The following is a 15,021-nucleotide window of genomic DNA, read 5'->3' on the forward strand; positions in this document are numbered from 1 at the left end:
GGAAAGAGGTGCTGGAAAGCTGACATCCTTACTGGAGCAGAACTAAGGTTGTTGTGACCTGTCTGTGGCATATGTTTGTACACATGCTGGGTGAAATCTTGACTCCAACAGAGTCAATAGCAAAACTCCACTGACTTCAACGGGGGCAGGATTTCACCCAGTATGTACAGTTAAGCTGATTAATATTTCATATCTTTGCTTCCAAAATGTATCATGTATGTTGTAAGCACATCATCTTTAACTCGTACAATATTTTTGTATCTACATAATTTCAACAAAAAGAACTTTATTAGAATGGTATATTAAAAAAACCTGCACTTCTGAAAGTTTCAAAATTCAGAAGTAAGTTTCCAAAAAATAGCTTTAAAGCTTAATTCTGCCCATGCTCCCAACCATGCTTATACTATGTTAAATATGGATCTATGATAAGCATCATGACTGTTTTCAAATTCTGGAAATTATTAATAATCAAGTAATGCATTTTATACAGAGGACAACTCTCCTTTACCTGAAACAGTCATAGTCTAAGTTATTGTGGAAAATAAGGTACAGTAGGGTCTGCATAAATAGCCTTGTTGGTGGATGGTGATGATGTCATGGAACTATATCAGGAGACTGATTAATATAAGTATAGCAGCATTTCTAGTTTGCTGAAAGAAAGTAGGTAAGACAGATTGGGCATTGTGGTTTATAATGGAATGGTGGATAAAGGATGGTGTTTGTGAACTGCAAGATGTGAAAACGTTGGTCTGGTCATTGCAAGACAGTGAGTTAGGAGAGAGGCTTGTTTTCAATTTTTTGTGGCAGGTGGACAGTATATAGGGCTTCCCAGCTCAAATGGGGTGCCCACTGACAATTCTTGGTCTAACGGCACTAATAGGAGGAGCTTGGCTGAACTAAGCAGGGTAGCTTCTGCCATGATAGAAGGGGGAAGCTAGCTCCCAAGGAGTTAATCCCTTAGAGCAGGAAAGATATAACAAGGCAGCTGACTTCTTAACAAAGCCTGAGGCAATTAGGACAGCTGGGCCTTGTTTGGAGTTCAAGGGAACTTTAAAAGGGCAGGGCTCCTCAGAAAAGAAGAAGTAGGGAAGCCTCTGCAAGGAATGGGAGTCTGGGTAGGTCCTAACCTTCAGCACCCTGCACAACAAGCCATTGTCTAGGTTAGTTTGCCTAATTTAGATTATTTGTTTGAGCTCCCCCAAAAAACTATGTCATCTTAAGTGATTCAGGACATTAATAACCTTGTGTTTCTTCTACTGAACATACTAATAAATGCATGGTTCTGTTGCAAATATTATTTTCTTCCCCTTAAATAATGTGTGAGTAATTCATGGGGCTGACAACTGGCTGATTCACAAGGACTGAACCACAACACTGCTAGAGACAACAGTAATAATAATATCAATAATATTCAATACTTAAAATAGTTTACCTCTTCTAAAGCACAGTACAAACACAAGCGGGGCTGTTGTCACATGCCCAAACTCTGCAGGGGAGCACAGAATGAGTAGTGACTCTCAGCATTTTTTAAAGGTTGCTCTTCTCTATCAGTAGGAGGTGATGGCAGCTCCTCCATGTCTCTCCCTCCCTTATGCTCAAGCACCCAACACATGTTGGCAGGCCTAAGGGAGAAATACAGATTTATGAAAGATCATGCAAGCAGGACCGGCTCCAGCTTGGCAAGCAGATGCTTGGGGCGGCCACTCCGGAGAGGGGGCGGCAGGTCCAGCGATTCAGCGGCAATTTGGCGGACGGTCCCTCACTCCCACTCGGAGCGAAGGGCCTCCCACCGAATTGCTGCCGCAGATCGCGGCTTTTTTTTTTTTTTTTTTTTTTGGCTGCCAACCCTGGAGCCGGCCCTGCATGCAAGGATGGCCTTAGTTCACCTCTGTTGGCAGCAGGAGAAGAGAGGAGAAAATGATGCTGAAGGGTTACAGGAGTACTAGCTTGCTGGGTGCAGAGAAGGAAAACCAGAGCACAGTATAGAGCTGGCAAATATTTGGAATCTGCCTGGCGTGAATTTGAGGTGCTTGCTTCAGAGTGAAAAAAAGCAGGAGGACTAAGAGAGAAAAGATCAGCCTGTAACAGGGGAATTAAAAAATTAATTAAGATTTGCCATATGTGTTCCAGATACGCTACAGCCAGGATGGTGCTGTAAAGAGACAGGGAGAAGGAGAAGATAACAGGATTTGGGGGAGGGAAGTGGAAAAGGAGTAAGAACAGTCTGATGTGCCTGATTTAAAATGCTGCTGCAGAGACACAACCCCACCCCGATGCCTATCAGGGGGTTGTTGATAGTTTCACTTGGACCCTGTACAATCCTGGCTACAACTCTGGACAAGAAGCAAGATACTGGAAGTATCTTGGCTTATACAGAAGTAATGAAATGGAGAAGAATGTTTGGGTAGGTGGCCCAAAATGAGGATGATTTACACATTGGCATGGAAAGAATGCACAATATGAGTAAGGGGTAGGGAAGAGTGTCTCTACTATTGAAAATATAAAACTTAGACACCAATTACACCATGTCTCTGAGATACAGGAGTACAAGAGTCTTAGGGCTCCCGGTTGAACATGTATCATGTTAACATACAGAGCCTCAAGCACTCCCCAATTCCACAGCCACTGAAACTGCTGCAGAATTCGCCCTTTGCCACAGAACTGAGCTCTAGAATCAAAGCTGTCATTTAAAAAAATATTATGCAGGTGGTACTTCTCACAAAGTCATGAATTTTACACTGCTATTTATACAGCAAGTCAGTTCAGTCAAGCTCCTGTTAGGACCACTAGACCAGCATTTCCTGCATGCGGACACCACGGCCGCATACACTCACCAGCAGATTTTTCTGTGGCTTCAACAGTCTCCTGGGTGGAGATGAGGTGGGGAAGTGTGGCAAAGCAGCGGCCCCTCCCTGCAGCCCCCAGCTGTTGCTCCTGGATGTGCTGCCTTGGAGTTTGCTGGCACCACCAGCAAGGGATCAGCACCCTGCACTGCGCAGCCTCCTGGGGCCTCCAGGCAGCATCTCTGCAGACATGTGGGGCTGGTGTATGTAGTGGGGAAGGAACCCTGGACTCTGCACCTGACCCACTTTCTCAGGGGCAGTGGGGCTGCGGGGCTTTTCCTCCCCTCTCTTATGGGTGGGTGACCACACAGGGCACCGTAGTCAAAAGGCAAGGAACGGGGTGAGCCTGGGGTGCAAGGGCGCAGAAGGGAGTTCTGGGTTATGGGGGGACATAGCGGGGAATGGGGGCAGGGAGATGTTTCTATTGTGTTTAGGTCCAGTAAAGAATAGAGATAACTGTACATTATTTTTATTATTGAGTCTGCAAAAAAACAAATAAATTGCAATGATTTGGACATGTATATGTGCATATTTGTTTTTCCTAAAGTTAAGTAAGTATTTTAAGAGAAATTGTCAGAGTGGCCACCAGCAAGAGTTGGTGGCCACACTCTGAGGCCACCAAAAATTTTGTTGAGAGCCCCTGCTCTAGACCAAGGATCGTCATTGTGCGAGGACAACTCCTTACGGACCTGAAAACTCTCTAACACCTTAGCAAGCCCATGGAAAAAATGCCAGTGAAGCCAAAGGTTTTGTAGAAATTTTTTTTTGCTTTGGTTGCCTCAAATCTTATTCACACTGCCTGTAGTAAGATACAGTCATAAAAGTGCTGCATTTTCTTCCATCCTCTAAAGTATGCGTTCATCTTCACCTCCCAAACGCTGTCATTCTGGAGTGTACTTCTTTGCAAAAAAAATTTTTTTTGCTTCTGCCCCATCACCACCATCTGCCAGGCAATGATTATGTCCATCACTATCACACCTTTTCAAAGGAGGGCTACAGAGTTTTCTTCCAGGTCTCATTTGAAGTGCTCTATCCCATTGAATAAAAGGTTGAATTGAAGTAGCTGGAATGAAAGGGAGACCGGGGAGAGGGAAAATCATCTGTCCTTTCAGTCACCCTGTGCAAGATCTTATAGCTTTATATCTGAGTGGATTTTGACCTGGAAAGGGCAAAAAAATATTGCATATGAGAAACAGCTTAGGAAAACGTAATTTGGTGAAAAGAGACTGATAGACAAGCCAAGGGCCAGAGATGAGAGAAGAAAAAGAGTGCTATTGCTTATTTATGGGACGTTATGGAAGTTAAGGTGGGAGACTGAAATCTGAGAACAAAACGAGTAACTGGTTACAAACAAGAGCTCAAAGATGGTTTTGTTTAAAGTGGTTTGGTGAATTGTAGAGAATTTCTGGAGAAAAATAAAAGGTCTTCGTATAGCTCTATGATTTCCAGGAAGATCAAACTCGCCTCCTGTAACCTGAAAGTTAATATATCCCTGTAAGATTAAAATATCAGCAGAAATCCATTCTTTAAGAGGAGTAGTGCATACAAGTCAAGTTCATCCATAGTTTGCTGAAATTCCTCTCTCCCTCAGACACATTTATACTTAGAATGAGAATATATGGCTACGGCTTTGGTGCTCCAGGTCCTACAGCATCATGATTATTTTATGCTGTCTGTTGCGCAAGGGAGGTCTTGGGACCCTGCCAGCACTGGACAGTGCAAAAGCACAACAGAATGGAACCAAACTCTCTCATGTAATATTCAATTGCTGAAAACTTCACTGTACAGCATTTACAGGCAGCTGGAAGATTTCTCTTAATTCCTGCACCAACAGTCTAGGAGAGCTGGACGGGGTCTTTGAGCTCACACCACATTACTGAGGCCCTGTAATGGAACAGAGGCAGACATGTTTGAGATTCCATCACTTGCTCCCTAATGAGGAAACTTTTTAATACTAGGAGTCAATGACAGCGAAACACTGATTTACTCATGGGGACAATCCATGATTTGCAGCAGCCTTCATCATTCCAACTTCCTTGTCTTTCATTAAGGGGGAAAATTAGAGCTAACATTTAACATTTCAAAAGGATTCATTTTCTAGGGCTGTATCTCCAAACTGTCCAGGAACACCACAGGAAAATATGTGGTGCCTTGCTCACCATGACTGCAGACTAGCTTCCTTTCAACTCTTAGAAGAGCCTTGTCATTTCAAGCAAGGATCTCATCTATGTGGTCTGTGCAGTCCCACTGCTTTCAACAGGTTTGCATAGGTGTAAGACATTGTAATTTAGTAGCCAACACTAATGGTGATGCATATGGAGTTCTATTCATAGTTCTACAGTATTGGCTCTGCAGTGTCAGCAGCAGTAAAAAGCAGTTAAATTATTTTAGTCAGAAAAGCAGGCAGGCATACCCCTGAACACACATACAATGAGATCTGTTGAATAGGAAAGTGTGATGTTAACTCAGTAACTTTTCAGGGTAAAGCCATGCATTAAGTGAAGGCCCTGCTACCGAATAAATCAGGTCATCAGTATAAACTAGATATACACACCGGTTGGCCTCTGGGTGGGTCATGACCTCAAAGACTATGAAGAAGAATTGAGGTGGGGTTTTTGATGAAGTTAGGGTTTGGTTTTTTTAAGCAATTTTACAATTGCCCTGATAACAAATGCAAAGTCTGATACAAACACTCTACTCTTGCTTGGATATATCAAAGTCCTTACCTGGCTTTTAACCTAATAATTTAACAGTGGTCTCTAAAATGCATAATCTGAGGATCTGATCTAGTCTAACCCTGAAGGAAAATTTCCTTTCAAAAGAAAAAATGGTTCGTTGGCAAAAGCACTGAGCTACTTCTGGATCTATTTACGGCTTTTATACCTCAAAGGGAAGCTCATAGGGAAAGGAAGACCAAAAACTGATTGTAACATATTATTTGGAATTTGCTGTTTAGCTTGTATCTAGTAATTTGTACGGTTTCATCAATACAGTACCATCCCTTTTACTTGATGCTCTGGATGGGATTTTGTTTTTAAAACATTTTCTTTCCCTACATTAGTGTACCATTAGGTTCTCTCTCTTTATTTTTACCATACAAACACATACAGCAGAGGTGACAACAGCTAGCAAACAGAGCTAAAAGTGGAGGCTTTTACGTCTAAAGAAGGTAACCAGCCTTGTCCCTAGCAGTTGGGAAAAAGACTTGCTTACTAAGGAAACAGGTCATGAGGACCACTCAAATTTGAGAGTATTCTCATTACCAGAAGTATTCTCATTACCAGAATTTTTTCTTACCTCACTAACATTTGAAGAGTCTTTTTCAGTGCGGTTTTGGTCAAAGGTCAGTAGATTTTCACCTAATTATAATGCATGGGGGTCATATAGAGTCCAATATAGCAGAGAATAATCTACACTCCTGTCCTATGATAAGCAACAAAGGCAAAGAATTCAATAGCAAAGTCTTGTCCAGTAAAATTGTTCACAGTGGTGGGCAACCAGTGGCTCCAGCTTGTTTTCATTTTATATTTTGAAAATGTGTCACTACGCTCTATAGTAATTTTATGTAGTTTAGGTAGTCCCATATAGAGCCTTGTGCATAAAATTAGATGTAGTTCATAATCTTATCTAAACTGCTTGAGTCTTCAAAACTGAACTGGGAATCTTCTAGTGAGATTTCTGTACTTTCCACTTCCTGGACAGGAAACATTACAAAATGAGAATTTTTGCCGATTTCAGGACTTCAGGTTATGATCTCAATCAAACCAAGGGCCATATCCTTGGTCTCATTCCAACCCCTCTGTGTTGCTCTCATGGCAGAAAGGGACAGGAAAGCTGGTGTAACCAACCAGCTGGTTATTCTGAGGGATCGGACATTCCTAGATGGCATAGAGATGATTTAGGAATTAAGCACATTGCAAGATTCATGGAATGCAGTTTTCCTTAGTAAACAGGCTCAACAACAATAGAAGGAAGGAAAAGTTTATTTATGTGAACACTCAACATAAGCTCTCATAGAGCAAAAACACTAGGCAGGGGTTGTGTGAAGGATGGTACTTGTGTCTGAACAGAAGCAATGTGGTGCTAAAAGAACTTGAAGACACACATACATACAGAGTACTTTCTGATTTAAAGTAAAATTAAATGTATAACATCAGACCGAATTCTGTTGTCCTTAAAAGGGCAAAACAGGCATTGAAGTGATTACTGAGTTTTGCTCAATTTTAATGCAAATATTTTGACAATGAAATGAATGAATGAATGAATAACTTTAAGTATCGTAACATTAAAGTACACAGCTAGTTATGTGCATACTATATTTTATACAGAATCATAGAAATGACCTCAAGAGGTCATCTAGCCTTTTCCCCCTGTGTTGAGGCAGGACCAGCATACCTAGACCATCCCTGACAGGGATTTGTCTAACCTGTTCTTAAAAACCTCCATATGACAAGGATTTCACAATCTCCTTAGTTAGTCTGTTCCAGGGTTTAACTCTCCTTAGATGTAGAAAGTTTTCCCCCACACAATAGCTAACCTAAATCTCCCTAGTTGCAAACTAAGACGATTATGATCTGGTCTGAGGGCTACTCAAAGGGTACGTCTACACTCCTTGCAAAGATTTGGTAGAATACATACACTTCACACGCCCCTAGTAGTGTAGACGATGAAGCACTATTTAGGTAAGTAAAGACATGCCAGAACGTTACGGTATTTACCTCATACGGCTCTCTACATGACCAAACAGTGCCTCCCAGTCTATAGCATAGCATAGCGTCCTGTTGTTTCTCCACTGGCGGAGTCCTTCCCCTCTGAAGCAAAAGGCTCCAGTAGCAGGGAAAGGCTCTGACTGAGGGGAGACAGTAGGGAAAGGCTCCTGAAGCTCCGTGTTGATGGAGCCTTTCCCTGCTGCAGTGGGGAACAGCTCTGACAGCAGGGGGCTGCCAGAGCCTTTCCCTGCACACATGTAGCTACACACCACAAGTGGCTGCAGCTCACTTTTCACTGCAGCTTGTAGCTACACATACCCTCAGGGGTTCTCCACAACAAAAATTTTGGTGGCCTCAGAGTGGCCATGAACTGTTGCTGGTGGCCGCTCTCACACTTTTTCCTAAAATACTTAATTAACTTTAGAAAAAAAACCAAATAAATATGCACATATACAATCAGTGTAATTTATTTACAGACGCTCCCCGGGACAAACCTGCACTTACGCAAACCTGCACTTACAGAAAAAGTTCTGTAAGCTTTTTTTTTTTGGGGGGGGGGGGGGGGGAAGGAGGGAATTGTCGGGTATACGTCCCTGACTTACGCAAAATTCGACTTACGCAAGGTGTTCCGGAACTTGATAGCTAGAAGATAGTGAAAAGTGATATTAACAAACATACAAATACCACTTTTAACAACAGATTTACTCAACTGGTAAGCCGGAGGACAAATTAAACCTTGGATGGGGAGGTGGGTAGGGAGACAGCAGGGGCCCAGGGGCAATGGGGTGGTGAGCCCGGGACTGGCGCCAGAGCCCGAAGCCCCACAACTGTAAGATGGAGCCTGCTGCTGTGTAGCTGGAGGACAGAGCCTGCCACCCCAGAGCTGAAGCCAGAAGCCTGACCCACACTGTCCCTGGGAAGGTGGGGAACTCACAGTGGCTGCCTGCTCCTCTGGTGTTTGTGGCTCCAGTGCTCCCCCCAATCACTGCCCAGGAGGCTGTGGCCACAAGAAAAGCCCCTGGTGACTACATGGGGCCACGGTGGCCGCATTTGAGAAACACTGCATATATGTTGTCACCAACGGCATACAGTGTAGGCGTACCTTATGTTACAGCCTTTGGCTGGTCTGTAATAGCCACAAAGGACTGACAATGCAGCCCAGGATCAGCAGGAGTAGTGGTATTTCAACTACACTCATTCTTTTCTAAGCACACGTGCTTTATCATACTATGCAGACAGCAGAGAAGGTGTGGCTGTGGGGCACATGAGCTCCTGTATCAGGCTTTATGCCACTTCAGCATCATTCTTACACTGGTGTTATTTATTCTCCCAGGAAGAATTAGATAAATTTTGTGGCCAAAGTGGGCCAGAGGTGAGGTGTGGCACAAACTGGCCATATTGCACCTAACGATCTGACACATTGTATCTTACACCTCCTTTTCATCTGCTAATTGTGTAATTCTACCAAAAACACAATCGAGGTTTGTTCTCTCATGTTCCCCATCTAAAAAGACATTTGAAAACAAACAAAAAAATCCACAAAGTTATTCTTTACATTTAAAAAAAAAAAAAAATACAAACAGCTCAGAGAAATCAAATTGCCACATCTATCAGGCTTGGATAAAAGTAAGCAAATTTATTAGCAATTCCTTACAGCCTTGTGTAAAAATAATGCAATGCTGATAAATACTTTTCTCCTTGTTTTTAATCAGGCTTCAAAAAAGTATCACTGAGGGAGCTAGAAAACACATCTTTGGCTATGTGTTTGTGCCAGACTACTTATAAATTCAGTTCTGACTGGATCCTCAACTGCTTATAAATAAGAACTGTTCAGAGACAATTCTCTTCAAATGCATAAACATCATCTTTCTTCAAAATTCTTCATTAAAAAAAATGAACAGAACAAAAAGTACACTTTGTTCTTTACTTTTAGTATGCGATACTCCACTTCAGTCTTCTGCAGTCAACAGGCATATTAACAAATCACACGTCTTTTAAGCACATTCAGCCATTGCTCAAAACAACAAAATAAAATTATTGGACATCTGTTTTCATGGCCATTTCTTTGCCAAAAACAGTGCACTAATAAAGCAAACAAAGAAAATATGGGTATACAGAGATCTTAAAAACCACTAAACTCAAAATTATGTCAAGGTTAATGCTGGATGAGCAATTTTCTGTGAAACAGCCTTACACTGTTGAGTAAGAGTGGCCACATGGTTCATTTCATTTCTATTAAATAAATCCTTCTCTCTCATTACTTTCTGGTGGAAATGATCAGAAAATGCTGAATGTTTTGTGGATTTCTTTCTATTGGCTTTTTCTTATTTATTCTTCTATGTAACATGCATTTATCGTGTGTCAAGGCTGAGTCTTTACTTTCTCTTTTTTCCAGAAATACCAGAAATTCTTCTGTAAAATAAACAAATCTGTCAAGAATATCTGGAACTACCAGAGGCTGTGAGAGATCAAAGATGCAAATCATTAGTATGCACTGTGCAGCCTTCCAAGGTGTCACAGGAGACCAGTTTTTCTGACACAGAGGCAAAACTAAAACTAAAACAGTAAATATAGGGAAGCTTCTTAAAAAGTGTAGCCATCTGCATTTGTGCTACCTCTCTTAGGCAAGGCCACCTCAGCAATCCCAAGACAAACAATTATTTCCAGGATTTTTATTTGTTTTCTAAACTATAAAATGTCATACAATGGTTCATGGGGGGGGGGGGAGAGAGTTTTTAACTAAAAAATTAAACAAAACAAATTTATGTAATATAGGAATGAATAAACAATCTCAAATGCTTGTATTGTTCCTATTATAAATAGGCATCATTCACTACAATAACGAGTGCATTTGGGTTTTGCAGATGAGAGGAAGAAGAAATTATACAGGACTAAATTATTTACTTTAGACATTTTGCTGTGCGTCTTCTACTCATTTTTCCCCAAAATTAAATTTCTTAATGGTATTTACAATCTAGACATAATGTGGCTGCCACTCAAGCATCACTTAGTCATAATTCCCACACATAGGCTCTATTCACACTTTGATTCATGAAGATAAAACCTCCATTAAAATGTCAGCATCAAATAGGAAGAAAATATACCTCACCATACTTTACCACGCATATTTACACAATAGAATATAAATGCTACCTGTAAAAACTTTCTGTCTAGCAGGTCAAACTCCATTTAAAAAAATTAATACCTTATACTTATGGAGCACTTTTCATCAGTGGATGGCTAAGTACTTTACAGAGGTCTATATGATCCCCATTTTATATATGTTAAGTGTCATTGTCACAAACAATTTTAAAGATTTTAGCACAACTACTGGTGCAGTCTCTGTAATCTATGCCTTTTCAACTAGGTACGTGAACTTGGGTGGATATGTATCCCTTAACAAGTTCCTATACATTTATTTGTAAGACTCTAGCTTTGTATTTAGAGACACTGGTAATCTGGTACAAGCCTGGAAAAGTCAGGTCAATCCAGTTTCTATGTTAAAATCCAGCCCACTCTCTTGTGTAAATAACACTTTTTTATCTGTTACTATAGACTAGTTTTTCATCATTATTTTGTTGTACAGAAATTCAACACTAATTGGTGGAGGCCTGGAAAATCAAAGTGAAGGCTGACATTCCAACTTGCTGTGCCTCCCCTTTGCACACTCCTCAGACATATACCTCATCCTAAACTCATCAGGAGACAATGGAGTATCAAGAAAATTTAATAGCATGTGCCAGTTTTGAAGCAAACTTAAGTGTTATTTAAACAGGGATAGTGTTTAATAGGCAATTTGCATTTTAGTAGGTTTACTCTTTTCCAAGATATTTGTTTAAAGGTGCCTTAACCTTGACATAAATCGTGCCAAGCATCTGTATACATTACTTTTAAAAGTTTAATAATTAAACCTTTTGGACATCCGTGCTTCACAAAAAAGACAAGCATTTCTTTTTTCTGTATGAAACGATATATATTTATTTGATTCCTATTCTTTCACAGCTACACAGATTATTTCATCTCCACTCTTTCTGCTGTATTCTTGTAAAGATCAAGACAGTATAGTTGTTATAACAACAATACCATCACCTCCTATCTCCTGAACACCTACTTCTTCCTACTGTGACTATGGTTGCTTGTATAAGATGGTAGGGTCAAAATCTGAGTCCTTGGGTTGTGAGCTGCGGCAAAACCCTTTTCTACCGCATGCATATACGGTACACTTTCCTCCACCTCCTTCCCTGTAAAGAGGGCAACCTTTACTACATTTTCTTTTCTTATATTTTACAAGGTCTTGACTCCGACATTGATTTCCTATCTGCTTCAGTGAAAAGTGCTGAGAATTAATCACTTGTAGATAATTAAAAAAAAAGATAGTGCCAAATAAATTATAGGCATTCCTTAGTCAAAAACTAGTTTTCTCTTTTATTCAAATGCACAGAACAAATTAAACAAACAAATAAAAGCTTAGTTTAACAAGTTTAAACATTCACTGAAAAATTATTAATGGATTAAAATCAGCTACAGTTTAGACTAGACTATATGCTGGTAATTTAAGATTTTCCTCTTAGAAGAAACACAGAGAATTTACAGAAGCTAAGAAACCTCCCTAAGGAATAGAAATCTTTAGTTTATTAATAAAAAAATTTCTTTCAGCTTTTTCAAATATTTTGCTCACTGTGTTAACTTTGATATCAATGGAGAAAAGCTCAGAAAATAAATAGTTCAGAATTCTTTTCAGACAAAGAAACATTACAATGATAATCATTTGGGAAGCCAAAGTACACTTAAACGGTCCTTTCAAACCTGTAATGACTGCACTATGATAGTTGACAACATTTGGTAAGGATTATCCTTTCATTTAGACAAAAGCAAGCAGTCCGTAGATAAATCAGCACTTTTTGCCATCAGACTCATAAAACCTTTTCACAACATAGATTTTCAAGAGAATCCTTTAAGGTTTTAGGATGCTGCTCCTTTTACTAAGTAACAAAATACACCCCATGGTGTCTCATTGACCCCACTCAGCTGTCCTTTGACCTCTTCAATTGTTGTCGCCTAACTTCAGGGGCCACAGAATTTGCCTCCCATATCAAAAAGTCTAATATTGCTTCCTCCTAGCACCTGGTGAAACAAAATGCAAGAGGCTTTTTTTCCTCTCAGACTACTACTATGTTCCAGATGTTCTCAGCTACAATGTTACAGAGAGCAGGTTTTGGTATCTGTGTGGTAACCATGAAGCAACAATTAGGACCTGGACTGTGGCAATGACCCTCTTGCTCTCTGGGCCTCAGTGCAGCTCCTGCCCCAAGGATATAACAGGTCATAAAACAGGAATAGATCTTTGGCCTCCTGGAAATGCTGGGTCATTTAAATACAACAAGAAACTATAGGAGTCCAATGTCCTATTTTGAATAAGTCAAGCCACTCCCAATCACAATCAGAAAATCAGAAAATACTACTGTGAAGCTCTCAATTGGAAGTGCACATCTATTTTTATAAACTGTAAAATTCAACCTGAAAACTCAAATTCTTCACTCAAATTGTTTAACCCTTCTGAGATTGCAGAAAAAACATACAGTGTGTGTGTGTGTGTAGAATATACAAATATAATATATATATATGCACACAACTTCCTAAGCGTTCATTTGGCTAGCAGAGTTAGAAACTTGCAGAGTTATGAGGTCAAACATCAAGCAAAGGATGGCAGTGAAATCAAATAATTATAACAAAATAATAAAGTTGAGGCTATTTTTGATATGTGGAAAAGAACATATTTGGCAATACTGATAAGCTTTTTCTAGTGAACATTTTTTAATTAAGTGAATTGATTTTGGGGCGGAGGGTTGGAATAAGTGCATAACAATAGTTCAGAAATAAAACAGCTTTTTACAGTTCCTTTTTCTCAAAACACAGATTTTAAAAAGTGGACATTGAAAACAAAGGGATATAAAAACAAACATCACATATTCTGTATAATGAATGTGGTAAGTACAGTACCTTCTTGTATTCCTTTTAACCTTTTTGAAATGCATTCATGATTAAGGGTTGTAGTTAAGAGTTTAGGGAAATCTGCTGCCACGTTATCTAGGTTGTTTAAAGTTCTTAAACACCTGCAAAATAATGAGGGGGGAAAAAACAAAAGAATTGATGGCAGTTCAGATCCAACATATTATACAGTTAGCAACAAGACATTAAAACCTGCCTCAACACGACATTAAAACATGCCTATCAAGGTTCACATATGGCTAAACTGGTCAGTACAGAGATTTTCTCAGATAGATCCTGTTCCTAATTATACGTTTACAGACCCTACAGCACTTGCTTCATTTTACGCACAAGCTGACAAAAAGAAGAAAAATGTTTTTGTTTTTTTTTTAAGTGGCCATATAATCTATATGGCACTTTCTGCAGTATGTCTGTGGCTCCTTCTATGCCATTAAACAACAAAAGACAATCAGTTCCTTTTGCAGAGTAAGGATCTGATCCATCACCACTGAGGTCAAATGGAACTTTGCTACTCACTGCAATGGTAACCAGATTAGGACCTAGTACTGCAAGAAATAATCACTTAAAGGAAAATTCTCCAAGCAGAGAACAATTGGTACTTAGTGATAACCTAAGGAGATTACTTTTCACACATATTGCTTTTAATAATATATCTTTATATCTGCTTAGGGTATACAGTAATGATCAAAAATTATTTCCAGACAACAATTAAGTCAAAGGATGGATTGCTGATTTCTCCCTTCTCCCACACGCAAACTGCTTCTGTAAAGATAATTTCAGCAAAAATTCTATTTAACACAAAATAAATTTACTTAAAATGCCCAAGAGGAGGCAACAGGGCTGTAGCAGACAGCAAGTAAAAATGTCATGTTCTAAAACATGTATTATAGTATGTAAGATTTGTTATCAGAGGAGAAAGCTTTAAATAGACTTCTTGTTGACTGGCTTATATTTCACCCACAAGCGCTTCCTAGTCACTCCAGACAATTCATTTTCTTTACAATAATGGGCCACACTGTGCCAGCGGATTTTAAAGGAGAACTTTCCTAACTGGTTGCAAGTGGGATATTCTGCTTAAAGTGGATGACACAACTTGGCCCAATATTGTCAGGTAACGTATAAAATGATTTTAGAAAGCACATCGATAATACAAAAACATCTCTCTGAAATTAAATAAAAGCTTTCCCCAGCAATATAATTGAGTTTCTTCTTCTTTTCCACAATCTTATAAAAGGAATGGGCTGTTAAAGATCAAAATGCTATACCTGATATTTCTTATTTTAAATCAGGAGAAATGTGTTTCACTGCAACACAAAAAAGTCCTACACATTCCCCTGAACTATAATTCTTACTCTGAGCTGCACTACCTCACCATACTACAAACAGTAAGTCTATCACAGATGGTCAATAAGATTAAACCACATCATTTCTGACCAAACCATAAGACTCCGCAAAGAATT

General features: G+C 39.7%; 1 protein-coding gene across 6 annotated transcripts in view; it reads right to left on the reverse strand.

The window, feature by feature from the left end:
* GREB1L (GREB1 like retinoic acid receptor coactivator) overlaps positions 1 to 15,021 on the reverse strand; it is a 217,850-nt gene that overhangs the window by 117,531 nt on the left and 85,298 nt on the right. For all 6 annotated transcript variants that reach the window (XM_054017720.1, XM_054017719.1, XM_054017716.1 and 3 more), the window contains one exon: positions 13,553 to 13,665. The gene's annotated coding sequence lies outside the window, so the exon portion shown is untranslated. The remainder of the gene's footprint in view (positions 1 to 13,552; positions 13,666 to 15,021) is intronic.

The sequence above is a fragment of the Malaclemys terrapin genome, chromosome 2, assembly GCF_027887155.1.
Source record: "Malaclemys terrapin pileata isolate rMalTer1 chromosome 2, rMalTer1.hap1, whole genome shotgun sequence".
Lineage (NCBI taxonomy): Eukaryota > Metazoa > Chordata > Testudines > Emydidae > Malaclemys > Malaclemys terrapin.